This window comes from Agelaius phoeniceus, chromosome W, assembly GCF_051311805.1.
Source record: "Agelaius phoeniceus isolate bAgePho1 chromosome W, bAgePho1.hap1, whole genome shotgun sequence".
Taxonomy (NCBI): domain Eukaryota; kingdom Metazoa; phylum Chordata; class Aves; order Passeriformes; family Icteridae; genus Agelaius; species Agelaius phoeniceus.
Window position 1 is genome coordinate 23,544,702 of NC_135301.1, and position 26,711 is coordinate 23,571,412.

A 26,711-nucleotide genomic window follows, 5' to 3' on the forward strand; every position below is an offset into this window, starting at 1 on the left:
TTGCTCGGTCTCAAGGTTGTTTATTGTATCTTATCTATAAAATTCTTTCTCCTGTCCTGCCGAGGTCCGCTCAGCACAACAGTCAGAGGCATTCTCCCTGCCCCCGGAGCAGTGTTATGTCTTTATACTAAAAAATACATATACAATGTTTACAATTACTTTCCAGTACCTATCACCTATGTTAGACAGTGAGCTTCTACTCTAAACCAATCTAAAAGTGCCAACATCACAGCAGAAGATGGAGGCCAAGAAGAAGAAGAAAGGCAGGACACGCCCAGATCCCTCCATCTTGCCCCCTGAATCCCCATTCAAAAAACCCCAAAATCTACTTTTTCACCTTGTGATAAATTCACTATCATTCTACTTAATTTGTCGTGGCTTGCAGATCTTCATCTAAGTTTGGTAACTTGCCCCACGGGTCATAATCAAAACCACAGGCATTTTGGGCCCTGTGCCAGGGTCTCTGAGACCCCTGGCAGGGGTCTTGGCTGCTCAGGACAGCCAGAGGGATGTCCTGGGTCCTGACATCTCCCTCTTCTGTTTGCACCAAAACCACCTCTTTTTCAACTTTGTTCATGGCCCGCTGCATGCACTGGAAGATGCATGGTAAAATGAGCAGAAGAACTACAAGCCCTATCAAAATATAACAACCTATCTTTAAAAGTTCCCTCCACAATGGTGAAAGGTTAAAAAATCCAACCACATCATCCGTCCAGGATCTAGTGACCTCCCCAAGCTTGTTAATGCTTTCTTGTAACCTTTTGATGTTTTCATGAATCGATTTTGAATGATCTGACATGGTCATGCAGCACATCCCTTCAAATTCTTCACATCCGTGTCCATGTGCCAGCAGCAGATAGTCAATTGCTGCTCTGTTTTGGAGGGTTGCTCGTCTCACACTGTTGATGTCTGTTAACATATCACTCAGTGTAAGAGAAACAGCCCGAGCATGCTTGCTCAGCCAGCAACCCATATGATCCAATTGAGTCAAGGTCACCCCTGATGCTGTCTGTGGTGAGAAAATTGCAACTGCAATTCTCCGAGCCTTGTCCCATGTGTGCACATTGTCATCACAATTTGGACTGTATTGTTCCACTGATCTTTTCCCCTTATATTTTTGCTCTTTTAAAATTTTCAAATTGGGTGTTAGCAATGAAATTTTCCCAATGCTGCATGGACCACCTTTGACATTTGCAGGGATACCAGGCCAAATTCTGTCCCCACAAATGAAAAACATTCCCTGTAGCAACTGTGGTGAAACCTGGAGTGATGCTTTGGCTGTCACCTTGGTGTATTTGCACCAAGTAGATGCATTTCTATAAATTATATGATTTGGAGTGACATCAATTGTCTTATTTTCTGTTTGTGTCACCTCTGGAAGCTCAAATTTTATGCAAAAATTCATTTTTGTTGACCCTAGAATTTCCAGTTCCTGAGGTTCAAAAGGAGCCACAGGAAGGAACTGTGTCCAAAGACGCCAGTCATTCACAGGATTCAAAATGACCTGTGAAATCTTTAAAGGGGTGTTTTTTGGAATTGGCCACTCATTCACCAGCAAGCCCACCAAGCATGTTGAAAATGGTTTCCCTGGCCTTGAATGTGTCAAGAAGATGCTGTCTAAACCTGCTGCATTGGCCAAAGCTTCCCAAACATTTTGTTTTGGCTGGACCATGGGCAAATCTGCCCCATTGCCTAAGGCAATAGGTGGGAGAATGAGGCACATGAGCAACACTTGATCGAATCTCAAGCTCATGGCTTCACTCCTTGTGAGAAGCTTTGACATGCCGTGACACCCAAGCTCCTGAAAGAAACCCCAAGTCCTTGAACATTTATGTGCTGTTCGAGGAGATGTCCACGTTCTTGTCTTCTGCTTCCGTCTGTGTGCTTGCCTCTTTGTTTCCGGGATCCGTCTTCTTGTGTCCAAGTCTGATAGGGCTTCACGTGTCTCGCTAAAACCCACTTCGGACCTCGCCCTGTGGAAATACAAGCGAAACCCTTGCCCCACGTGATTAGTATGAAAGGCCCTTCAATCTGTCCTGTTTCTGGATTTCTGACCAAAACTAAAGGATTCTCCCTTAGTTTTGCCTGAGTACTGTTAGAAAAAATGCCTGATAATTGGTGGACTGGGTTCTGAGAAGGAGCTGTGGAGAAAATTCAGCACATCCAATGCCTTGTTCAACCTCATGTGAGGCGTTGCCTCTGGCTCCCCCCTTTTTTGTTTATCCAAAAGGGATTTCAGGGTATGGTGTGTTCTTTCAATGATTGCTTGACCTGTGGGAGTGTGGGGAATACTGAATATATGTCTGACACCCCACTTTTTCAGAGATTTCTCAAGCATCTTCCCTGTATATGTTGGACCATTCTCTGTTTTTATTTCCTGAGGCACCCCTAATGATGCAATTGCTTGCAAAAAGTGTTGACAGGCACGTTGTGCAGTTTCTCCTGTGTGTAACGATGCGAAAATTGCTCCTGAGAACGTATCAACGGAGACATGGATATTTTTGAGCTTCCCAAAAGATGGATATTTTGTGCCATCATCTTGCCACGGCTGGAGGCTTTGCAATCCTCTCGGATTGACTGCTCCTGTGGATGCAGGTGGCTGCACAAGCTGACAGTCTGGGCAAGCACTAATGATTTCCAACACCTGGCTTTTTGAAATGCGAAAGGATTCCATGGTTTGCAAAGTATGCTTTTTCAGATTGGCCAGTTGTCCACTGTCCTGGTTTAGGGCAAATTTGGAGGAGAATTTCCAAATTAGGGCCCCTCCAGTAAGCAAACCCCCACGGTCCCTCCCCCCAACTGGTTCGGGAAGGATTCCTCAGAGAGGAGTGGAAAGAACCTGTTTATTTAATAGGCACAGCACCCCCCAGCACACAAAATGAACAATACCGGATGACACTGCTCTGAAAAGAGATGACAAATTCAGAAAGTCTCTCTTGGGGGTGGTCACTCTGTTCTCAGTACCTCCGGCGCTGGGGCAGCTGCTGCAGGCCACAAGGTGCAGACTCTTGGTGTTTCCAGGTCCCAGTCCAGAGCAGGTACAAAATGGTCAGAAAAAGGAAAGGAGAAACAGTCCAGGAAGAAATTGGACAGTTTAGCTAAACTAGCTAATGAGCAAAAGCAAAAGCAAGCGAAGCAAGCAAGAGCGAGAGAGAGCAAAGGAAAAAGTAAAAGCAGGAAAAGCAAAAGCTGCAGTCTCTGTGTCCCGCCAGGCTGATAAGAAAACCAAAACAAAACTTTCCCTCTTCAGAGCCGGTCTTAAAGGTACAGAACATAATATCCAACATTAATAGAACACATGAATGGGGATACAAGCATCATAACGTCACCCTGGGACATTCCACCCCTTATCCCCATATCATCAACATACTACCACACATCATGCATTTATTCACACATAATTTCCATCTGCTCCCCCAAAATTTACAAGCAATACCCATCATGCCTTCATCACATCCCCACACTGGACCACTGAATCCATGCCCTATACTACAGAGCTGCAGGATTTCACCCCTTTCACCTTACTCACTCAAAGCTCCATCTATCACTTGCTCAGACCTTCGACACTTGCACATCTCCTTCTCCATCTTCCACTTTCCCAGACCTTCAACACCTTCACATTTCCTTCTATCTCATGTCTGTATGGTTTAATGTACAGACAATGGCAGTAACATCCAACCAACAGTGATATTGCATATCATTCTCACCCCACAATCAGATCTCCCTGAGGTACACATCGTGTTGTTCCATCTCTTTGCATTATCCACCATGTGCAACCTGGTCCCTGAGCAAAGACAACCGCATGAATGGGTTTATCTGTACTCGAGGCAGAATTGACCCACACAGTCTTCCCTAACAAACCTCTGACACGTACCACTGGGACTTTATCTCCATCTATTACATTCAGGGACTCAGACTGGGCAGGACATGCTCGGTTGGTGGAACCTCGGGTGTTAACTAACCAGGTGGCCTTTGCTAAATGCTGCTTCCAATTTTTGAAAGATCCCCCACCCAAAGCTTTCAGCTGGGTTTTTAGTAGTCCATTGTACCTCTCCACTTTGCCTGCAGCTGGTGCATGGTAGGGGATATGGTACACCCACTCAATGCCATGTTCGCTAGCCCAGGTGTTGATAAGGCTGTTCTTGAAATGAGTCCCATTGTCTAACTCAATCCTCTCAGGGGTACCATGCCTCCAAAGGACCTGCTTTTCAAGGCCCACGGTGGTGTTCCGGGCAGTAGCATGAGACACAGGGTAGGTTTCCAACCATCCAGTGGTCGCTTCCACCATGGTCAGCACGTAGCGTTTGCCTTGGCATGTCTGGGGCAGTGTGATGCAGTCAATCTGCCAGGCCTCCCCATACTTGAACTTGGATCACCGCCCACCATACCATAGGGGCTTCACTCGCTTGGCCTGCTTGATGGCAGCACACGTCTCACAGCCATGGATAACCTGTGAAATACTGTCCATGGTTAAATCCACCCCTTGGTCTCGTGCCCACTTATAGGTGGCATCTTTGCCCTGATGACCTAAGGCATCATGGGCCCATTGAGCTAGGAATAACTCTCCCTTGTGTTCCCAATCTAGGTCTATCTTTAACACCCCTATCTTTGCTGCCTGGTCTACCAGCTCATTGTTTTGGTGCTCCTCATTGGCTCTACTCTTGCGGACATGGGCATCTACATGGCGGACTTTCACAGGTAGCCTCCCTACCCTGGTAGCAATATTTTTCCACTCATCAGCAGCCCAAATTGGTTTTCCTCTACGCTGCCAGTTAGCCTTCTTCCACCTCTCCAGCCATCCCCACAGAGCATTGGCTACCATCCATGAATCAGTGTAGAGGTAGAGCTTTGGCCATTTCTCTCTTTCTGCAATGTCCAGGGCCAGTTGAACGGCTTTGAGTTCCGCAAGTTTACTTGATCCACCTTCTCCTTCGGTAGCTTGTGCAACCTGTTGTGTGGGGCTCCATACGTCTGCTTTCCACTTCTGGTTCATCCCTAAGATGCGACAGGAACCGTCAGTGAAAAGAGCGTAGCGTGTTTCCTCTGGGGGCAGTTGGTTATATGGAGGAGGCTCTTCAGCCCGTGTCACTGGTTCTTGTTCTTCATCTGTGACACCAAAATTTTCACCTTCGGGCCAATTTGTAATTACCTCCAAAATCCCAGGGCGATTCAGTTTACCTATATGGGCGCGCAGAGTGATAAGAGCAATCCACTTGCTCCATGTGGCACTGGTGGCATGGTGGGTGGAAGGAACCTTGCCTTTGAACATCCACCCCAGCACCGGTAGTCGGGGTGCCAGGAGGAGTTGCGCTTCTGTACCAATCACCTCTGAGGCAGCTTGGACTCCTTCTTAGGCACCTAATATTTCCTTCTCTGTTGGAGTGTAGTTGGCTTCAGACCCTCTGTAGCTTCGACTCCAAAATCCCAGTGGTCGATCCTGAGTCTCCCCAGGCACCTTCTGCCAAAACCTCCAGGACAAACCATGGTTCCCGGCTGCAGAATAGAGCATGTTCTTCACATCTGGTCCCGTCCTGACCGGGACAAGAGCTACTGCATGAGCAATCTCCTGCTTGATCTGGACAAAGGCTTGTTGCTGCTCAGGGCCCCAGTGGAAAGAGTTCTTCTTGCAGGTGACCGTGTAAAGAGGGCTCACGATCTGACTGTACTCAGGAATGTGCATCCTCCAAAAGCCAATGGCACCTAGGAAAGCTTGTGTCTCTTTCTTATTGGTGGGTGGAGACATTGCTGTGATCTTGTTGATGACGTCTGTAGGAATCTGACGCCGTCCATCTTGCCACTTCACTCCCAGGAACTGGATCTCACGATCTGGTCCCTTTACTTTGCTCTTTTTAATGGTGAAACCAGCTTCCAGGAGGATTTGGATGATTCCCTTTCCTTTCTCAAACACTTCTGCGGCTGTGTTCCCCCACACAATGATGTCATCAATATATTGCAGATGTTCTGGAGCCTCACCCCTTTCTAGTGCAGTCTGGATCAGTCCATGGCAGATGGTAGGACTGTGCTTCCACCCCTGGGGCAGTCGGTTCCAGGTATACTGCACGCCCCTCCACGTGAGGGCAATCTGAGGCCTGCATTCTGCTGCCAGAGGAATGGAGAAAAATGCATTGGCAATGTCTATAGTGGCATACCACTTCGCTGCCTTGGACTCAAGCTTGTACTGGAGCTCTAATACGTCTGGCACGGCAGCACTCAGTGGTGGAGTCACCTCATTCAATGCACAGTAGTCCACAGTCAATCTCCATTCTCCTTCAGATTTTCACACAGGCCAAATGGGGCTGTTGAAGGGTGAGTGGGTCTTGCTGACCACCCCTTGTCTCTCCAGCTCTTGGATCATCTTATGGATGGGGATCACAGCATCTTGAGTGGTTCTATACTGTCGTCGATGCACTGTGGAAGTGGCAATTGGTACCTGTTGCTCTTCTCCCTTCAGAAGTCCTACTGCAGATGGATTCTCAGTCAGCCCAGGCAAGGTGTTCAATTGCTGGATGCCCTCTGCCTCTACAGCAGCTATCCCAAATGCCCACTTGAGTCCTTTTGGGTCTTTGAAATACCCATTGAAGGTAGTCTATGCCCAAAATGCATGGGGCTTCTGGGCCAGTTACAATAGGATGTTTCTTCCACTCATTCCCAGTCAGGCTCACATCAGCTTCCACCAAAGTGAAATCCTGGGATCCCCCTGTCACACCAGCAATAGAAACAGACTCTGTCCCCACATGTCTCGACGGAATTAATATACATTGAGCACCAGTATCAACCAAAGCTTTATACTGTTGTGGTTCTGATGTGCCAGGCCAACGAATCCACACAGACTAGAAAATACGATTTTCCCTAGCCTCTACCTGGCTAGAGGCAGGGCCCCTCTAAGCCTGGTTATCCTTCTTTCCCTGGGCATATGTCTTGGATGTTCCTTCAAGGGGATCAGACATGGCATCATCAGCATCATACCGGGCAGTTCGGCTACGGGCAACTGGAGCTGCTTTCTTCCTGGTGGCTTCCTTCAATTCACGCACCCATCGTGCCAGAACAGCAGTAGGTTTTCCATCCCACGTCCTCATGTTTTCTCCACAGTCACGCAGGTAGAACCACAGCTCTGTTTGTGGGGTGTACGTTCTCTCCCCATCTGGGAAACGTCTGCCTTGGATACCAGAACCTCTGATCCGTACTGCCGAGATTTGGAGAAGGTCTTCTTTAATCTCCTCTCTGAGCTTCTTATGATTCTCCTCTATCTTATCCTCTAAGTTCTGCAGATGTGTTTCTACCACTGCAATTCTGGCATGTGTTGGGCCATGCACAGCATCTGCATATGCTCGGATCTTCCTTGCCATATCCAGCACAGTCTCATCCCTCTCATCCCTCTTCATTATGGCTAAGGCAGAAGCATATTCATGTAGCCCAAGTCGCACAAGTTTCCGCCACATCACAGACGTACATGGCACCAAGTCTGGGTTCCTAGTTGTTACATCATCTGAGAAGATAATCTCTGCCACTGCCGTCTCTCTCAGGCGTTGGATCCCTTGCTCTATGGTCTTCCACTGTGTTTGTTGCATATAAAGATCATCTGCACACAGGTATCTTTGTGCAACACTTTCCAAGACCCGTGCCCAGAGGCTCTGAGGGTTATCCCCCCTCATCATTCCTTGGTTGATGACAGGATCATGTGACAGGGATCCCAAATGCCTTGCTTCAGTGCCATCCAGAATTGTAGCCTCGCCTGCAGCATCCCAGAGACAGACTAACCAACTAATTATGGATTCATCAGGTCGTCGGGTGTAATCCTTCCGTAAGCCATGAAGGTCCTTCAGGGAAAAAGACTCAATATTTGCATCTGATCTTGCACCTGCTGCTTTGACTCCTGATTTTATGTCAGGAGGCATTGAAGTTCCTTCTGCTGCATCATCATCATCATCATCATCATCATCCACTGGTCGATTGGTCTCGTCCGTGCATTTCCCACTTCTAGTACTGGTAGCAACAGCCATTGGTTTAGCTGCTGGCTTCGGCTCACTATCTGTTTTGGCTGCTGGCTTTTAGCCTGTGGTGTTGGCTGCAGCCTGAGTGACTGGGATAGCTGCTGATTTATCTCCCTGCCCCCTTGCCTCTGTCTGCTGTCCTACAGTCTCCAACAGAGTGCGATAAGCATATGCCAGGGCCCAGCTCACTGCAATGACCTTTTTCTCCTTAGGCTCATCCTGGTACTTCTCTTTCAGGTATTTCCCTACCTCAACTGGGTTCTGAATTTGTTCACGGGGAAAGTCCCAGACTATAGAGTCAGAAGATTCTTTCAGGATTTGGCCCATATCTTCCCATTTTCTTTACCACTCAGGATTTTCCATGCCTGGGTCTACTCCTGGGTCAGGAGTCTCATCAACCCCTCTAGAAATCTCAGCCCTCATTCTAGAGAAGCTGCAGACTGTATAGAGGAAGCTTACCAGACTGAATACCAGAAAGATGGTTTCTTTAACATTCAGGGGAAACGGAACATCCTTTACTACTGATGCAACCGATTCATAAGAGAAGAAGGAAAGCAAAGGCTGAAAAGCCTCATCCCCTGCTGCTCCTCCTCTAACAAACTGAATGCATAACCATAGCCAGGAACCATTCATACCTGGAGCAGACCCCAGCATGTTTATAAACTTCTTGCAAATCATTGCCATCAAGCCCAGCAGGATAGCTATTCTGGTCACTGTCCTTCTTCTGTAAAAACTATGTATGAGGGAAAATACTAGAACTATTTCAGGATAGGAAAATAAACCTAGGGACCACAGAGGTATTAAGATCTCAAAAAACCCTAGGGACCAGAAACACATGCAAGCCTTCACCCCAACACTCATTATGAATTCAGAAAGCATGGCTATAAACTGCTTTAAACAAACAGAGAGTAATGGCAACCAAAATGCGCTCAAAACAGGGTTTTTTCACTCTCTCTCTCTTGCCCCACCATTGGGTGCCAAGATTTTGTCCTGTTTTAGGGCAAATTTGGAGGAGAATTTCCAAATTAGGGCCCCTCCAATAAGCAAACCCCCACGGCCCCTTCCCCCAACTGGTTCGGGAAGGATTCCTCAGAGAGAAGTGGAAAGAACCTGTTTATTTAATAGGCACAGCACCCCCCAGCACACAAAATGAACAATACCGGATGACACTGCTCTGAAAAGAGATGACAAATTCAGAAAGTCTCTCTTGGGGGTGGTCACTCTGTTCTCAGTACCTCCAGCGCTGGGGCAGCTGCTTCAGGTCACAAGGTGCAGACTCTTGGTGTTTCCAGGTCCCAGTCCGGAGCAGGTTCAAAATGGTCAGAAAAAGGAAAGGAGAAACAGTCCAGGAAGAAATTGGACAGTTTAGCTAAACTAGCTAATGAGCAAAAGCAAGCAGAAGCGAAGCAAGCAAGAGCGAGAGAGAGCAAAGGAAAAAGTAAAAGCAGGAAAAGCAAAAGCTGCAGTCTCTGTGTCCTGCCAGGCTGATAAGAAAACCAAACCAAAACTTTCACTCTTCAGAGCCAGTCTTAAAGGTACAGAACATAATATCCAACATTAACAGAACACATGAATGGGGATACAAGCATCATAACGTCACCCTAGGACACCCACTTACCATAACTTCATCATCTGTTATAGGCATTGAGGCTTTATTTAACAGTGAGTATGTTGCTCCCCTGTCTACTAAAAACTCCATTTTCTTAGTTCGTATCTTTCTACTCCATCCCAACTCTTTGCCTTAATTCAAAGTCTTGAGGTATAAAATAGGCTGAGCACACTCAACTTTAATTATTTCTGCTGGGTTTCTTAAATTACTTGAAACTCTCTTTTCTAATAATTCAAACACCCTGTTACTTCTTTGCTTCTCACGACTGGTTTCTACTAAAATCCTTATAGCTCTCTGAGTAGCATTTGTTTCCTTAGAATAATGCAAATGACAAAGTGCTTGTCCTGGTCTCCTCCACCTAAACTCTGGTTTACGAAATCTTATTCTTTTCCGGTTCTCTTCCCACACAATCTTATTAAAACATTGTTTCCACTGACACTCACTTTGCTGCCTTGCAAAAGGCTGTGTCTGTTACAGCAAAAACTCTGATATGTCCCCAAACACAGACCCCTCCCCCACCCCCCATATCTCAAATTCATGAGAGTCAGGGCTTAAGTTGCTGTGGGAGGGGAATTCCTGGAATTCCTTTTATTCGTTTTACCACAGTTAAACATAAATCACTATACTGTAGTTTTTCGGCAGAAAATGCTACACTTGTTGTAAACAAAATCCTAAAATCTCCACAAACACAACCATACAATCCCAAGAATCAAATTACCACAATGCAGGGGAAGAACCACACAAACTCACTGGGAAAGGGGGTATCTCTCAAAGTGCCCACTTTTCTCAACACAACACAGCACACAACACTTCAGCATCTACCTACATCAGCTTTCTCTGGTCCTCACAAACTCTGGACACAATCAAAATAACAGCACACAGTAAAATTCCAGGGATCAAGTCCAAACTACTGGGGCAGAGGAACCCCCTGAGTTCATCTAGCCATGGTTAAAATGTGCGCAGTCTGCACAAATCACCACCTTTAAACACAACAAATGTCCTCACCCACATTTCTCCACTTGTTCCACTTCTCCGCGGGGCACTATCTGCCCCCACAGCCTGCCCCAGCCTGTGCCCCGGGCCTCACCCGGCCGCTTCAGACACAGGTAGAACTTTCCACCCCCTGCACACCGTGGGTACGCTCACTCGCTCGCTCTCTTTTATCCACCACACACTCACATGATTACAAACACATGTTCGGACACCACAAGCACACAAATTTCGGGTTCACTCGACTGACCCCCAGAGTCGTTAGAGGCCACTCTATCGAACAATGAACCTGTTCCCCAAGTCGTTCCATCAACCGGGGACTTCTGCCACTGACCGTGCTGTCGGTCGATAGCTGCCTGCAGGCACAGGGACGAGGCTGTGCACTCAGATGTCTCTGAGCGACTTATTAGCCTATCTCTCTCTCCCCCAGGGCCCTCCTTTTATATACATACCGTTTATCCACACACCAGCAGGTCCTTGTCTGTCCCCGCAGGAGGCAAGCCGAGACAAAAGGAGCTCGTCTAGGGAAAATCCGGGGCGCGCCTAGGAGTCTGCCCCCCCCTCCACCCCTGGGAGGACAGAGACAGTCTCCTGGCTGGCCATGCCAAAATGATTTGCAGATAGAAAAAACTCCACAACTTTGTAAAAGTTGTAAAGCCGATATGTTTATTACAGCGCTGGATGCATGTGGGGATCGTTCCCCGTAAAGGACATGCATACCCCCTGAGAACTCTCACTCCTTTTTTATCCCCCTTACTGGTACATATGCATAGAATTTCACAATAGGTTCATACATATTCATTTTACTGGCTTCCTATTACACTTGCAGCCAGTTTTTTTATCAGAAAGTACAGAAAGAACTCCTGGGTCATCTTACCGTTTCCCGCAGCCTCAGCTTTGGTTTTCATCTGTTTCAAAGTTCAAGGGGTCCCTCTTATCTCTCTCGCATTTTTCCTTCAGCAGAGGCAGTTTTTTTAAACAGCACATTTCACCTAAATCCAAAACGGATTTCCACCCTGGTAAATTTCCACTCTGTTTCATTTACACAAGTAAACCTGGGAGGGTACCCATGGAGGGGAGCACAGGTAAACCTGGGAGGGCACCCATGGAGGGTAGTACTGGTAAACCTGGGAGGGCACCCATGGAGGTGTGAGAGATGTAGTATATGGTAGAGATAATTCATGCTGTTTATGTCTAAAATATTGTAAAATCCAAGCTATGTCTTTTGACCACCCCAGCCGGGAGCAGAGTCTTATTTTTATTCAATTAGTTCCCGGACAACTTAAGATAATATCAAGTTTGTTAACGTATGAATGGAACCTTCCTGAGTGATGATCAACGACTTCCCTGGAATGTAGGAGTGATCTGCACCTCCAAGATTGCATCTACTACACTTAGCACCGGGCACCACCCTGTTACATGTGAATGGGACTTCTCCGAAGTGTTCTGACTACATCTAGACACCTGGAACCACTTTTGTCTATCCCTGCACATGTATGGCCCCAGTTCTGCATGTGAAGAGACACAAAGGAACATTCGGTCATCTCTGCCTCAGGCAGAATAAACTGTATATAAGCTCGCTGTGTGAAGCAGTCGGGGTGAACCGAAGGGGAGACTCTGACATTTTGGCGGTCAGATCCAGGTTCACCCAGCACCGATCCGGGGGTTGACGCTGCCTTGGCTGTGGTGGTTTTTTTCCTCGAAATTCTGTTTTGCTGACAATCAAATAAATCATTGCTAAATTTTCTTATAAATTTGGCTCCCAATTTGATCATTGATAACAAGAGACAACTGCTCACTTTGAAAATTTAAAGAGGTTTATTAAACCTTAAAAAAATACAACAAAGGACTACATAAGGAAAAAGCTGCAGCGCTGGGAACTGCCCTTCGTGCATACCACACAGCCAGTTTTTCTGTAAGATGGATGCTCAGTCTTTTATACCCCTGGGGGGTTGCCTCAGCTACCCCTGCCCCCCCCCAAAGTCTGTCAGTCAGCTCTTCTTTGCCATTTATTGGTGGAGACTGCTTTCTTGTAACTTGATTGGAGGTAAGATGTTGCCATGCCGCACTGCCCCAGCAATAAGCTTTTCCATTCCCAACTGTCCCAGATAAGAGACACATGTGCACTCCTTCTTTGTACCTGTTCTAGACAAGCCTGGCTGTCTGATGGCAACAATACGGGGGGGGAAAGGGAACTATGGGGAGAACGGAGGACATCTAAACTACAATAACATAACTATAAATCACTTAAAGCTTTTCTTAATATTCACGTAATAGTTATCTTTTTATTGCAAGAGCAAATCATCTCATTATCCATCTATAACAGAGGGTAGCACAGGTAAACCTGGGAGGGCAGCCATGGAGGGTAGCACAGGTGAAACAGGCACCCATGGAGGGTATGATTTGCAGAAAGAAAAACTAACTACAAAACTTTGTAAAAGTTGTAAAGCCAGTATGTTTATTACAGCACTGGACGCATGTGGGGATCGTTGTCCCCTTAAAGGACATGCACACCCTTAGGAACTCCCCATCCTTTTTTATCTTCCTTACTAATCCATATGCATAGAATTTCACAATAGGGTCATACATATTCATTTTACTGATTTCCCGTTACACTTGCAGCTAGTTTTTTATCAGAAAGTACAGAAAGAACTCCTGGGTCACCCTGCTCTGTTTCTCGCAGCCTCAGTCCCGGCCTCCGTCTGTTTCAAAGTTCAAGGGGCCCCCCCTCTTATCTCTGTCGTTCCAGCTGAAGCACTTTCTTCAAGCATAGGGTTTTTTGCAAGAACAGGCAGTCAGACCAAACAGCCATGTTTGCAAGCTACAGACAATTCAAAGATGTACATTTTACCAAAATCCGAAATGAATTTCTGTAACTGCGGGCTGTGGTCACAGGGAATATGTTCTCCGGCCAGCTCACTCCCCGAGACCAATGGACAGTCACAAGAGAGGCTACCCCCAGATCTCTACGGAGACCTTCCCACCTTCCCGGGTGGCAGTGCGTACAGGGGCTTGCAGCTCCCTGTAGCAGACAGTTGTGGTGCGGGTGACACAGCAGCAACCCAATACGAGGGACTGAGGCGAAGGAATCAAGAGGGATCACTTGTTTAAATTCTAAGGAAGGTTTATTTCCCCAGAGGAGTCAGGGACAAGTGACAATAACTGAGGGCAAAAAACTGCTTTTAAGGAGGGGAGGGAATAAGGAGGAGGACACAACCTTTTACTAATAGGAAGGCATTAGGGAAGGAGTGCGGGGTAAGGGCTATCCAATAGAAGCCAACAAGGGGAAGGAGCAAACCTTGCAATCCAATCTTGCTTCGAGGAAGGGATGAAGGACAAGGAACACTCCAGAACAAAAGGCTGTGCTATCTTTGATAGACAGGGGGATTGACATACACTTGGCGGGAAAATCTTGAGGTAAACAACTCAGGACTGAACCATCAGGGAAGCCAAATGAGGTACATGGAACGAACCATTACAAACTTATAACAAGGAATATTTAAAACCCACTACAGAAAAACAAACTTTAAAATAACAGACTACCACAGATTTCTACTCTGGAAAATTTCCACTATGTCTCAGCACAGGTAAACCTGGGAGGGCAGCCATGGAGGGTAGCACAGGTGAAACAGGCACCCATGGAGGGTTGCAAGGGTAAAGCCAGGAAGGGGCCCCAGAAAAGGATGACGATCCCATAATACCCCCAGAGAGTCCCTTGGTCTTGGAACCAGATTATACATTCACCCAGAGGTAACTATGGAGATCATGGTAAAATATTGTTATTTTCTGTGGCTAGAGTATAAGTTGCTGAAGAGGCTTAAATGGCCACCTTATGGAAAAGACAGAATTTGTTTGTGTCAGATTTTGTGGAGGTACTTAGAGGAGAACTGGAAAGGATGGATTGAAAGGGAATGTGGATTGATATGGATTAGACAAGCAACAGGAGAAATATATGTGTTAAGGAAAAAAGGGAAGGAAGAGGAAAACAGTGAGGATTGGGATGCAGGTCCCCTGTATCCTCACCTCCCGGAGCAAGGGGATCAGGGAAACGCTGTACCTATGGCCCCACCTGAGAATAATGATGGTGTAGGGGGAGGGGAGCAGCATATCATATCTCACCCTAGAACTAGAAGAGGAACTCAATTTAGAACATCAAAAGTCCCCTGGACCCAAGAGACAGGGGTATACCAGATGCCACTCTGCCAAGTTCCTTTGAGGGGGTCAAGGAGGACGGTTTGGGTTTGTAATTGTACCACTTACTACCCAGGATATAAGAGGGTTGAAAAAAATAATTACCCCCATATTTGGCTGATCCCATAGGGGTGGGGGAAAAGATAGAGGAATATTTGGGAAATGCGGATTATACATGGAAGGACTGGAAGGACTGGGATTTTCTGTTGGGGATTTTGTTTGGGCAAGCTTTGCAGAAAATATTAAGAGAGCTTATTCCACCCTCAGGAGTTAGGTTGTTGCAGTATGTGGATGATTTGCTTTTATCAGGGGAACAGGAAAAGGTGGTTGAGGAGGCTACTGTAAAGCTAAGGAAAAAAAAAAACCCAACAAATATTTGGGACACATTCTGACTGGGGGGATTATGGTGTATTGATCCAGACAGAATACAAGGGATTTTACAAGTGCCGTTACCCTGGACAAGGAAAGGAGTTGAAGCGGTTTTTGGGGGTTGGTGGGGTGCTGCAGAGCATGGATTGAGGATTTTTCTGTTGTGGGCAGACCTTTGTGTGACTTTTTAACCCAGGATAGTCCTGGTGTAGTGGTGTCTACACCAGAAGAAGAGCAAAGCTTTGGAGAATTGGAGGACAGGTTGGTTGATGCCCCAGTCTTGGCTCTTCTGGACTCGGAGGGGGAATTTGAGCTATATGTGGATGTTAAACAGGATCACGCTAAAGGAATTTTGGTGCAAGAGCATGGGGGAACACGGAGGCCTGTTGCTTATTTCTAAGCTGTTAGAGCTGGTAGCCGGAGGCTGGCCCTTTTGTCTGCAGAACTGTGCAGCCACAGCTCTGATAGTGGGTGAGGCCGAGGGCTGACAAGGGAAGGGTATCTGATTGGTAAAGTTTCACATCAGATTAAAGCTTTGTTGGCTGAGTGGATGACCAGCGCTCAGTTGTTACAGCTTGAATCTTGTTTGATGGAAGAGGAGGATTTAGAATTTGGAAGTGGGGAGGGGTTTAACCCAGCCCCCTATTTGGGCGGCCCTGGGGAGCGGGGCCCAGAGGAGACCCATGGCTGTGTTCAGGTGATTGGCCTCTAGACCCTGGCTGGGGAGGATTTTCGGGATGCTCCCTGGCCTGAGGGAGAAAATATGTTTATTGATGGGTCTTCAAGGGTGATAGAAGGGAAACTATTTACAGGATACTCTATCATTAATGGAAGGCAATTAAAAGAAGGGGGGAGATTACCGCCCACCTGGTCAGCTCAGACAGCAGAGCTGTATGCCCTTGTGAGAGCCTGTGAATCAGATCAGGACAAGACAGTGAATGTTCTTACTGATTCTAAATATGCATATGGGGTGATACATGCATTTGGGAAATTATGGGAAGAAAGAGGTTTTATTAACTTGCAGAGGAAAAAATGTTATTTTATGAGAACTTAATCTCTTGCCTATTGGAGGTGGTGAACTTACCAAAAAAATAAGAAGTTAGCAATTATACACATCAAGGGGCACCAGGCAGGGTACTTGGAGGAGGTAATAGGAAACTGACTGGCTGATGAAGAAGCTCGGAAAGCTGCATTGTTGACAAAAATCTCTAAGATCCTCCCTTTGCTCCCAGTAACCCCACCACTGCCAGAGAAACTGTCTTTTCCACCAGAGGAACTTGAGATAATTAAAAAGAGTGGGGCAGAGGAAAGAGGGGATAATTGGTTTACAAGGAATGGTAAGCAGTGGATACCAAAAGCTCTGGCCTTACAGATATTAAAACAACTCCATGAAGGGAGTCATTGGGGCTCCTGAGGACTGGCAGAAGCCTTCCTCAAAAGGTATGCTTGTTAAAAATAGGTTAGAAACTGTTGTAAAATAGTTGATAGATCGTTAAGTATGTACTATTAGTTTGGTTATTATATTGTAAAAGGGGTTAAAAGGGTAGTTATAAGAAATATGGTACTCAAGGTATCATAATACACCTCAGTAAAGGGCACCACCTCCCAAGCAAAAACGAGCCAGCCTGGACAGAACTGTTATGGGGCAATCAAGTGCCTTAAACCTTCATGCAAATGAAGGATCCAAAAAGAAACCAATTCAAAGGGACAAAAAACAGGATAAAAAGGGGCTTCTGACCCACTGAATCAGTGCCGCTCCATCTGGGACATCGGGGACATCGCTACATCACTGCTCAAGAAGATCCAGTGCCATAGTTGCAGCATCCTCGACAGGAATGCTCCTGCTTGCCCACAGGCACCCTTGCTTTAGGCCTTTCTTTTTCTTATAATAAATGCTGAAATCATTTTAGTACTGGGAGCCTGGTCTCGTTTTTAACATGCTGATGTGGGTCTTTTTACTCTGGCAAAGCAGGCTATAGAGGGTTGTTTGATTTGTGCTAAAACCAATAACAGTTACAAAGAAACTTGAGGGGTGGAATGGGGGTGTCATGGTTTGACGCTGACACAATGCCAGTGCCCCCATGAAAAATACCTTCTCCCTAGTGTCTGCTGTGAGATGTGACCAGAAATAGAGCAAAGCAGGCTCCAACTTAGGAATAAAGGAAAGAAAACTATTAACTTACAATATATAAAAGAAACACACAGAACTCAGAATGAAAACCTTCCAAAACCATTCCTTGTCCCCCCACCAAATTTCCAACACATCACAGTAGTACAAACCCTTGGATTCTCAATTCAGTTACCACCCCTCAGATCACCAACTCTCAGTACATCACCACCCTTCAGATAATCAATTCTCAATTCATCAGGAAGGAGTCCCTCCTGTACCATAGGCTTCCCCAGGAAACACAGTTGAAACCTCGTGTGTTTCCATGTCACACGTGGCACCGCCCGGAGAACATTTGCCATCATGACATCTTCCTTCCATGTACAGTGCTCTCACCACTGCACATGGACCAGAGCTGCTTCTAGGGTTCCCCTTTTAAGGATGCTTTGCCCTGTTCCAAAGAAAGCACAGTCTCTCACTTTTGGGAAACCAGTCCCCCCCAAATTCACCCCCTGGGGCTGAGGGGTCTTGAGAACAGAGATCTTCTTCTTCACTGAAGATCAAGGGCACTAACCACCCTCCTCACCCGTTGTCTCTGTTCCCGCACTCCTTCACATAACATCACTGCACTCCCTTGGCTTCAAGCCATTGCCTCCCCCTAAATGCAATCTCTGTGTCAGGAAAAAATGGTTCTGTCCATGGCTATACAAGAAAAGTCCAGCCAAAGGCCACTCCATCATCTCCTCCCACCTAGGATTCTTCTCAACTCTTTTGACATCTTTCACTTGCACAGACTTTCATCACACTTGCCCATTTCCTGCTATTTCATATCTATCTCTCTTCTCATTCAAATCCAGGAGGATCAGTATTAGTAAAATTTCCATCATTCAAGAAAAGGGTTAAATATCTCAGGCTCTACCTGCCCAGAACTCCCACGACTGCCCTGCCTGGCACCTTCTCCGCTGCACCCCCCCTTCTCCTTCTCGGCTCAAATTTCAAGGTGGCACAAGCACAGGCACAGGTTCTCTCTCTCTCTCTCTCTGGAGGGGAGGGGGGGGGCTGCCCGATGCCTCTCGGTGCTCCTCCACCCTTCCATCCTGCAGGGGCCTTCACCCCCTTTCTCTGTCCAAGGCCCTGGCCTACCTCACCTGGCCCCATGGCTTCCCCTCCCCCGCCCAGCCTGCAGCTGGGCAGGGGAGGTCTGACCTCTTTGACCCACTGGAACCAAGAGAGCTTTCCCCTGAGAGTTCTCTGCTTTTAACCCCCTCCCATGACTACCCTGCCTTGTGGGGGGAGGCCTTGGGCTGTACATCCCTTCCAGAGATGACAGGTGGATTTTACTGAAATGTCACGAGTAGCAAGATTTAAATATCTTCTGGTAATACTATGTGTTGGAAAGAATGAAAGTTTGACAAGAAAGTCTCAGGTATGTATGCTTGGCAGAAAGATTTTTGAATGTAGAATCTGAAGAAGGAATAGAAATGGAAGCAAGTTTTGATATAGAAGAAAAGAATTGCTGAGCCAGTCTCACTGGATAACCAAGGAGGCAAAGGGTATGTTAGTTAGAAGGGGTTTCTATGACTTAGAGCAAAGGATAAACCCACCTCAAACAAGATGTTTTTACCAAGCAGAAAGATAGCACAGGCAAACAAGTCTGCCGATGCTGCAAGTAGAAAAAAGGTCTCAGAATTTTCCACTGCAAGAAAACTGAAAAACCTCTAGCTTAAACTGTAAGGTACTAACTTTTAGTGATTTGAGAATAGTAACATGAATATGGTAATTCTAGTAGCTATGATAGGCTATAGGTAAAAGTTAAGGTATGGATTGGTTCCTCTGTATTAAGATGCTCAGAAAAGTCTATAATGCATTTTAACCAAAACCAAAAGGTCTTCAGGCCTGCCTGCAGTTGGAGCTGACAGCTGTAGGCACAGGCTCTCTCACCCACGACCCTGGACTGCTGTAACTCTTGGATACAATAAACTGCATTTTGAAGAGCTGCCTGGCTCCCGCATCTCTCATTCAGGCTCTTACTAGTATGTCTGTTAACAGAAGCATTTCCAGCCATTTCAGCAACTATGGGATCAGTTATTAAAGTATTTTTGGAACAAATAATCCCAAGATAAAGAATTGTGGAAGCAATAGACTCAGAGAGGGAAACTCATTTTACAGGAAATATTCTTTAAGGAGTTATGACTGCTTTAGGGATACAATGGAACCTCCATACCCCCTGGCACCCCCAGAGTTTGGGCCAGGTTGAAAGGATGAATGTACAAATAAAGAAACACCTCCTGAAGCTGGTGATAGAAACTAAGATGCCATGGGCATGGCTCTTGCCACTGGCTTTGGCAAGAATAAGGGCCAGACCCAGGGGAGATATTCAATTATTTCCCTTTGAATTGATGTTTGGAATTCCTTACCCTGGTAATTCTCAGCCTAGTGGGGGGGGGGAGAGATAAGTGATGTATATTTGAAACAATATGTGGCCAGAATTCTGTCTCTTGTGAAATCTTTTCGACAGGAAGCTCAGCTGGCACAGACTCTGCGTTTGGACTTGGCTGTTCATAACATCCAACCAGGGGATTTAGTCCTAGTTAAGGATTGGAAAGAAGCACCACTGATGGCGAAGTGGCGTGGACCTTTCCAAGTGTTGCTGACCACAGAAACAGCCGTCAAGACAGCTGAACATGGGTGGACCCATCACACTCAGGTCAAGGTCTCTGAAGCCCTGGAGATTTGGACATCTCAGCTGGAGAAGAAGGATGGGAAGCCACAACTGACACTCCGTAGGGGTGGAATGGAGCAGTAGCCAGTGCGTCGACCTCGGGGGAAGCCCTGTGTGCCTGCCCACAGACTGCCTGCCGAAACAGTTTGTGTGGGCATCCCTCCTCTCAGATCTCCAGTCATAGGGGGCCAATCCTTGCTGTCATTGTTTTCTTTATGTTAAGCTGTTTCTGTGCCTTCTCTCACTACAGGATGTGTGGAAGACAACATGAAAGTGAAAATTAGGTTAGGAGATTAGATTATGCCATTAGAATGTTTCTCTTAATAATCTTACCCTTATATTGTCAGTTAGGTGGGGGCCAAAAGTGTGAAAATAATTCTTTTAACCTTGGGAGAAGAAGTAGCAAAAATCTTTAACTTTAGCAATTATTAGGTCTGCAGAGGGCCAGAAGGATCTGAAGACTAGCCATGGGTGGCCAGCCCAGTTGAGCCTAAATGGTAGGCTAGCATCCTGAGTGAGGTCCATAATGCAACAGGATTTTGGGATGAAGAAGGAAGTCCATGGCAGCTTCATTCTTCTGAAAGAGGCATTTATTGTCTAAATAGAACAGGAAACCTATATGTGGGAAAAAGCATTTGTGACTGGACTTTATCTTTGGGTTTAGATTGTTGGACCCCCAACTGCTCTTCTTATGATTGTTCCAGATATCAAGGCAGATGGAATCAAACACATGTTAAGCTCACTAATGGTAGCTGGGTAAGCTGTTCCTTCCATAATTACCAAAACAATGGAAAGGTGATGGTCCAAACATGGAAAGGATGGGAATGGGACATGTTTTCGTGGTTACCTTGTAGACTATGGGTTAAACAAATGCTTCTTTCCCCTCTGATGTGCTGTAGCAACTCTAATCTTTTTACCATGCATGATCCCTTGCTTAGTACAACTTATTCAACATGCCATCAAAGTGATGCAGGTTGTAGCCATACCTACTGATCCAGAGATGGCTACAAAAGGACAGAAATTGATGTAACTTCAAATAATTGCAAAACCAAAAAAAAACCCAGGAACAGGAAATTAAGTCAATGATAACTAAAGTTTGTAAAGACAATTATTAAAAAAATAAAAGAGGAGGGATTGAGAGGAATGACAGATTTGTCTTTACAAACAAGCTGTGGGTCTGCTGGTAGACAAAACTAGCATTGAGAGATAAAAGAAACAATGGGAAGGATTCCACCGATTGATGAATGGAAAAAGATGTTTGTTTTTACAAATAAACTTTAGGTTTGTTGATAAATGAAATTGGACATTGAAAGATGAAAGAAACAATGGGGAAAACCCCTAAATTCCATAAGAATTAAAAATTAAAAGGGACGGCTATACATTAGAGGGAAATCTTCGGTATCAGGCGTATCGGGAAGTCTGTATCTCTCAAGTACCTCAGCCAATGGGGAAAGAGAGAAGGGAAATGCAGCCGGGAAATTAGGATAAAAAGGAGGCTGTGTCCTCCAAAAATTTGAGAGACCCCAGGGGAATGCCCCATGGCCTCTCCCTTTATTCGAATAAAGTCGAAGGACTCCTCTGTCTCCTTTTTGGACATAAACCTCTGATGTTAGTGAATTAATTTTCCTGACAGAGCCATCAGGGACTGGTTCTTCCAGACATGGTGGAAGCTTCTAGCAATTTCTCACAGAAGCCACCTCTGTAGCCCCCCCCCCCCCCAAAAACCATGCCATGTAAAACCAACACTGGGTGAGAAGGCTTTCTATGGACAGAAACTTAATAATGATTTCTGGTTTGGATTCCTCTGTGGGCTGTGAGGATCCTGGTTCCGCATCATCATCCACTGGGTGAATTAATTTGGTTTTTTGTTTCCTTCTCTGGACAGGGGCAATTACTATTGGCTTAGGTTCTCAGTCTAGTTTAGCTGCAGCCTGAGTGACCGGGGTGTCTGCTGATTCATCCTCCCACCCCTCTGGCTGTATCTGCTGCTCTACAGTATCTAGCAGCGTGTGGTAAGCATTAGCCAGGGCCCAGCTTATTGCAATGAGCTGCTTCTTGTTACTTTAACATCAGACATATAAAATCCATTTTAATATTTGTGAAAAGCCAATATTATAATATGTACCTATAACATAAAGTAACTTTATTATAAAGATTTAGTTTTTATTTCTGTTGTTAATTAAGCTTAGACATAGTAGTGAAATAGCTGATATAAGTATCCTTGTGTTAAAATGCCTGCTTGGATGGGATACCATCCAATGAACATGGGATGAAGACACCTGCTACAGGTATGCCAACTATTGGCACTCACCGTCTGAAGATAGTGTGGGCTGGGGCCAAAACTGAAGGTGATGATAAAAAAAAGGACTAAAACGACAGCCAAGAAATGCACATGCTATAAAAAGGTGGATATGAGGAGGAGCCATGCTAAACAGTTCTTGGAGCATGCAAACTAGTTTGGGAAAAAAGTTTACTATGCATAATTGTTTATGAATATGTAACAGGATGATGCAATAGAAATGATGTGAAGGGTGTTTCCAAAATAGCAGGTGTGCTCTTGGTGCTCTTGGCTGAGTGCTGAGACGCACCAACCTGCACCGACAGTAACATCTTTTGCTCTATGGTCTTTGTGTCCTATTGTCCTTTATAAAACTTTTTAACTTTTCACAGGAGAGTGAATGTCTTTTTCCCAATGCCTAGGTGCCAGAGAGCCATTATTAAATCAAGCAGCATGGTGACAACTGATTGCTGTACACCAATACAAAGTGTTTCAAACCAGAATGTAATTTTTTTTTTTTTTTACTGTCTCCTGCCCCTTAAAGATAGGCACCAAATTTTGTCCCGGTTTAGAGGCGAGTTTAGGAGAAAACTCTCTGGAATGAGTGTTTCCTCTAAAGAAAAGGGCTTCAGCAATCCCTTTCTGCCAATGAGAAAATGAATATCAGTGGGTCAAAGTGAAAAAATCCCAACTGTTTATTGACAAAGTGCCCACATGGCAAGGGGAAAAAGAAAGAATATATGCTAGATATTTAACCGTCAGAACCTTACTTCCCACCCTGCCCCCTCCTCTATCCCTCAGCAGAACAAAACAAACAAAGAAAAAACCCAAAATGCCAGGGGAAGAAACAATCCGGCTGGCCACGTGGCAAAGGGGAACAAAACGGCGCCGGCTTTTTGTCTCAGGGAAGGGAAAAGAAGTTCATGCAACAGCTCCAGCAAAACAGATGGGAACATGTTGAACCTCTGGCAACGGTCTCCTCCTCAGAGCAGATGAAGGTGGTGGATTTTGGTGTCCTTTCTCTTGCTGATTCAGCTTTTCCCATGGTCTGGGGCTGGGCGGAGCGGCTCCCACGGATCCTGGCCGACTGTCTCCCTTATCGATTGTCTAATCTTGGACCAAAAGCAAGCCGAACAGTTCAAGAAAAAACAAAAGCCGCTGAAGGATTGCTGCTGCAGTCTCTTCAAGGCCAGGAAAAGGGGAAAAAGAAACTTCTTGCCTAAGCTAACAAAAAACCCAAGCTAGCTAAGCAACAAAGTAATGCCTGTCCATAGAGCACCAAGCACGACCGGGTGTGAGGCTTTGAACAAAGCTGCTGCAAGAACACCCCCAGGGCTCCCGCCCCTCCCCCAAACCCACCTTAAAGTTACAGCAACCATTTCTGGGCATAAAGCAGACAATCAGGAATAGAGTATCATCGTAAAATCGCCCCAAGACAGTCTCAGGTACCAATAATTATACTTTTCTATCCGTAAATATAATTTGAGCCTGCTATTTACTTAATAGATCTCTTCCCAAAAGAGGAATTGAAAGGAATAAGAAGGAGGTGTCTTTACAAACAAACTGTGGGCCTGATGGTAGATAAGGCCAGAAAGCGAGAGGTGAAAGAAGCAATGGGGGGAACCATAAATTCCATAGGAATTCCACTAATTCACAGACTTAAGACTATGCTACATCTCTGGATTTAGAGAAAAAGATCAGAGACACAAGGAAAAAGAAAAACAGGGGGAGTAGACATTAGAAGGGGATATTAGGTGTTTTAGGAAGTCTGTATCTCTCAAGTACCTCAGCCAATGGAGAAAGAGAGGGGGAAATGCGGCCGGGAAATTAGGATAAAAAAGAGGCTGCATCCTCTAAAAATTTTGAGAGACCCCATGGGGAATGCCCCATGACTTCTCCCTTTATTCAAATAAAGTTACAGGACTCCTCTGTCTCCTTTTTGGACATAAATCTCTGGTGTTTGTGAATTTTCCTGACATTCTTAGCACCAAATTTTATATTAATACATTAATCTGGGACAAGATAGATACATATATATACACCTACATACATATGAATTTTAAAATCCACATCAGGTAAATTAAGAAAATGCTTTTACTGAAATATCATTATTAGTAGTATTATAGAGTTTAGAATAAAATTCACATATTCATTTACTGGAGTTAACATACTTAAAATATTTAAAATTTTCTTAAATGCTTTTAAACATTATACATAGAAAACTGTTATAAATCTAAACAAAAATTACTCATTTTGTAAATAACAAAAATATTTTAATGCTCTAAAACTGAGAACTATATTATTCTATTGACTATTACATTTTCATTTTTTAATTTCCTCTTAGTCTTATGCTTTATGGTGGACTCTACTTAATTCATATTGACAACATATGTGCACAGTTGTAAGAGCCAGCACGTGATCAAAACAGGTGCTGGAGAGGATATTGCATGTGAAACTAAAAGATGGAGAGTGATGCACCCCTCTAACTACCTAATAGACTATTATGACTTTCCTGGGAGATTTTTCAACATTCCCAGCTATTTATTTATTATGGAGGTGGGAAAAGGTAGGGCAGCTGTGGGAATTTTGAAATATTTTACAAATCCACTATTGTAGCAAGGCGACCCCCGTGGCAGGGAGAAATCATGAGGAGGACTCCATGAATAACAGAAGGCTAATTAATTACTTTATTATACTATATAATTCTATACTATATTACACTATATTACATTACATCTAAACTGAATCTGCCAAGCACTCAACTGCACACAATCTCGTGACTGTCAGCCGACAGTCCCCACACACACACACGTGGATTCAATTGGTCAGTGAATCAAAACACTCACACCAGAATCCAATTACCAATTCCCTTCAGGTAAACAATCTTTCACAATGCATTCCACTTGCGAACAACACAGGCACAGCAAATGATATAAGAATTGTTTTGATCATTGTTTTCTCTACTTCTCTCAGGTTTAGAGAATGTAAATCCCACAATCCACAAAAACTAGAACTTAATATTTCCATCCAATTGTGTGCTATCACTCTGGGAGCTACTAAAGGCTATGTTAAAGACAGGCTTTCTAGTACTGGAATTGAAGGCAAACTGGTCTGGGTTTGTGAAAAAGGATGGTAGCGAAAAGCATTGGTTGAATAAAGGTTACAACAACAGGATAGAAAATGCAATATATCGATGCCTTGAAATGATAGAATATTAGGTTCTTACAAGCAAGGGAAGTATGCTACTGTTTTTAATCTGTTGTAAACATCTTTTATTTCTTCTGCATATAACAGAAGTATTCAAGTATTTTTCAGGATTACCGGAATAAAAAAAGTTACTAGTGTCTAGTATACTTTTATCCCCCACATTTTAATTGCCATCTAAAGGTGGAGAAGATACTTCTCCCCTTGTGTAAATTATTATATTCCCCCCCTTTACCTATGAGCCAAAAGCATCTCTTCTAGGAAGAGAATGCAGGGGTAAAATAAAAATGTGCATTTATCGACTAAAATCAAAGGTAGCAAAAGCAAATAAAACACGCATGATCGGGAGCTGCACCCCAGGAATTCCTGTCTCCTCCAGCCGCTCATTCCCATCGTGCAGCAGCGACAGAGGCAGTCCGCCATATTTCTACCTCACCACGCCCGCAGAGACAAGCCATTGAAAAGCCCATCGAGCTGGGCTCATAGTGTGCATGCTCTAGTTCCCACCTGCTTTCTCTTCCTCTCTGGTGGAGCCCTTTCTACTCGTCCTCCCTCTCTTCCTTACTACCAAGGCAGGAACGAGCCGCGACAGCTCTTCAGCAGCAGTTCTCCTCGCGCGAGGGGTGAGCGACCGTGCCTGGAAAAAAGGTTCACCTTAAGGAAGTTCTCCCGCCAGGCGCACGCTGAGATTGCCGGGCAGCGGCTTTACCCACTTTCGGAGGAGCCGAACTCTCGCTTTAGGACAGAAGGAGCGACAGGGAAGCGTAATTGACGAGGAGGGGAGGGATTAACGGACATTAGCATTTCCGTGGGGGGTGGTTATTTCGGAGGGCGGCGGGGGTGTAGTTTGCGAGGCATATTCGGGTGGTGGTAGCGGTAGCAGAGGCAGAAGTAGTAGTAAGGGAAGGAGGGAGAGGGGTGTTTGTGCTGAGCAGTTTGGCTGGTGAAGAAAACACTGCTACTGCCACGGCTGCAGTGGGGGCTGTTTTCATGTTACTTGGTGCATAATTTAGAGGAGGAGCTAGAAGCGGCGACTATTTGAGGCAGGGAACGAGGGGATTTGTGCTGCTGGGGGCCTGCTTTTTCTTTATCTGTGTGTGGCATCGAGGCAGCTCGCTGCACTTGCCCTACAGTGTCCGGGTGGGGACTTCCGGGTAGAGAGCGTCTTGTCCCCCAGGACCGGTGCTCTGGTGGGGTGTGTGTGCGCGCGCGTTTTTAGGGTGGGGGTTGTGTCTGAACCAGTTAGGAAG

The 26,711-nt window shown here is 45.4% G+C and overlaps 1 long non-coding RNA gene across 2 annotated transcripts; it reads right to left on the bottom strand.

Moving 5' to 3' along the window:
• LOC143696600 (uncharacterized) lies at positions 1 to 26,275 on the bottom strand. 2 transcript variants are annotated; one of them, XR_013185999.1, is made up of 3 exons: positions 26,175 to 26,275; positions 25,969 to 26,098; positions 1 to 1,973 (listed from the first exon to the last, which is right to left on the bottom strand). It is a non-coding gene; the product is annotated as an uncharacterized LOC143696600 (long non-coding RNA). The 2 variants fall into 2 exon arrangements; XR_013186000.1 differs by lacking the exon at positions 1 to 1,973 and adding an exon at positions 22,935 to 23,364.
• Positions 26,276 to 26,711: the final 436 nt, after the last annotated feature.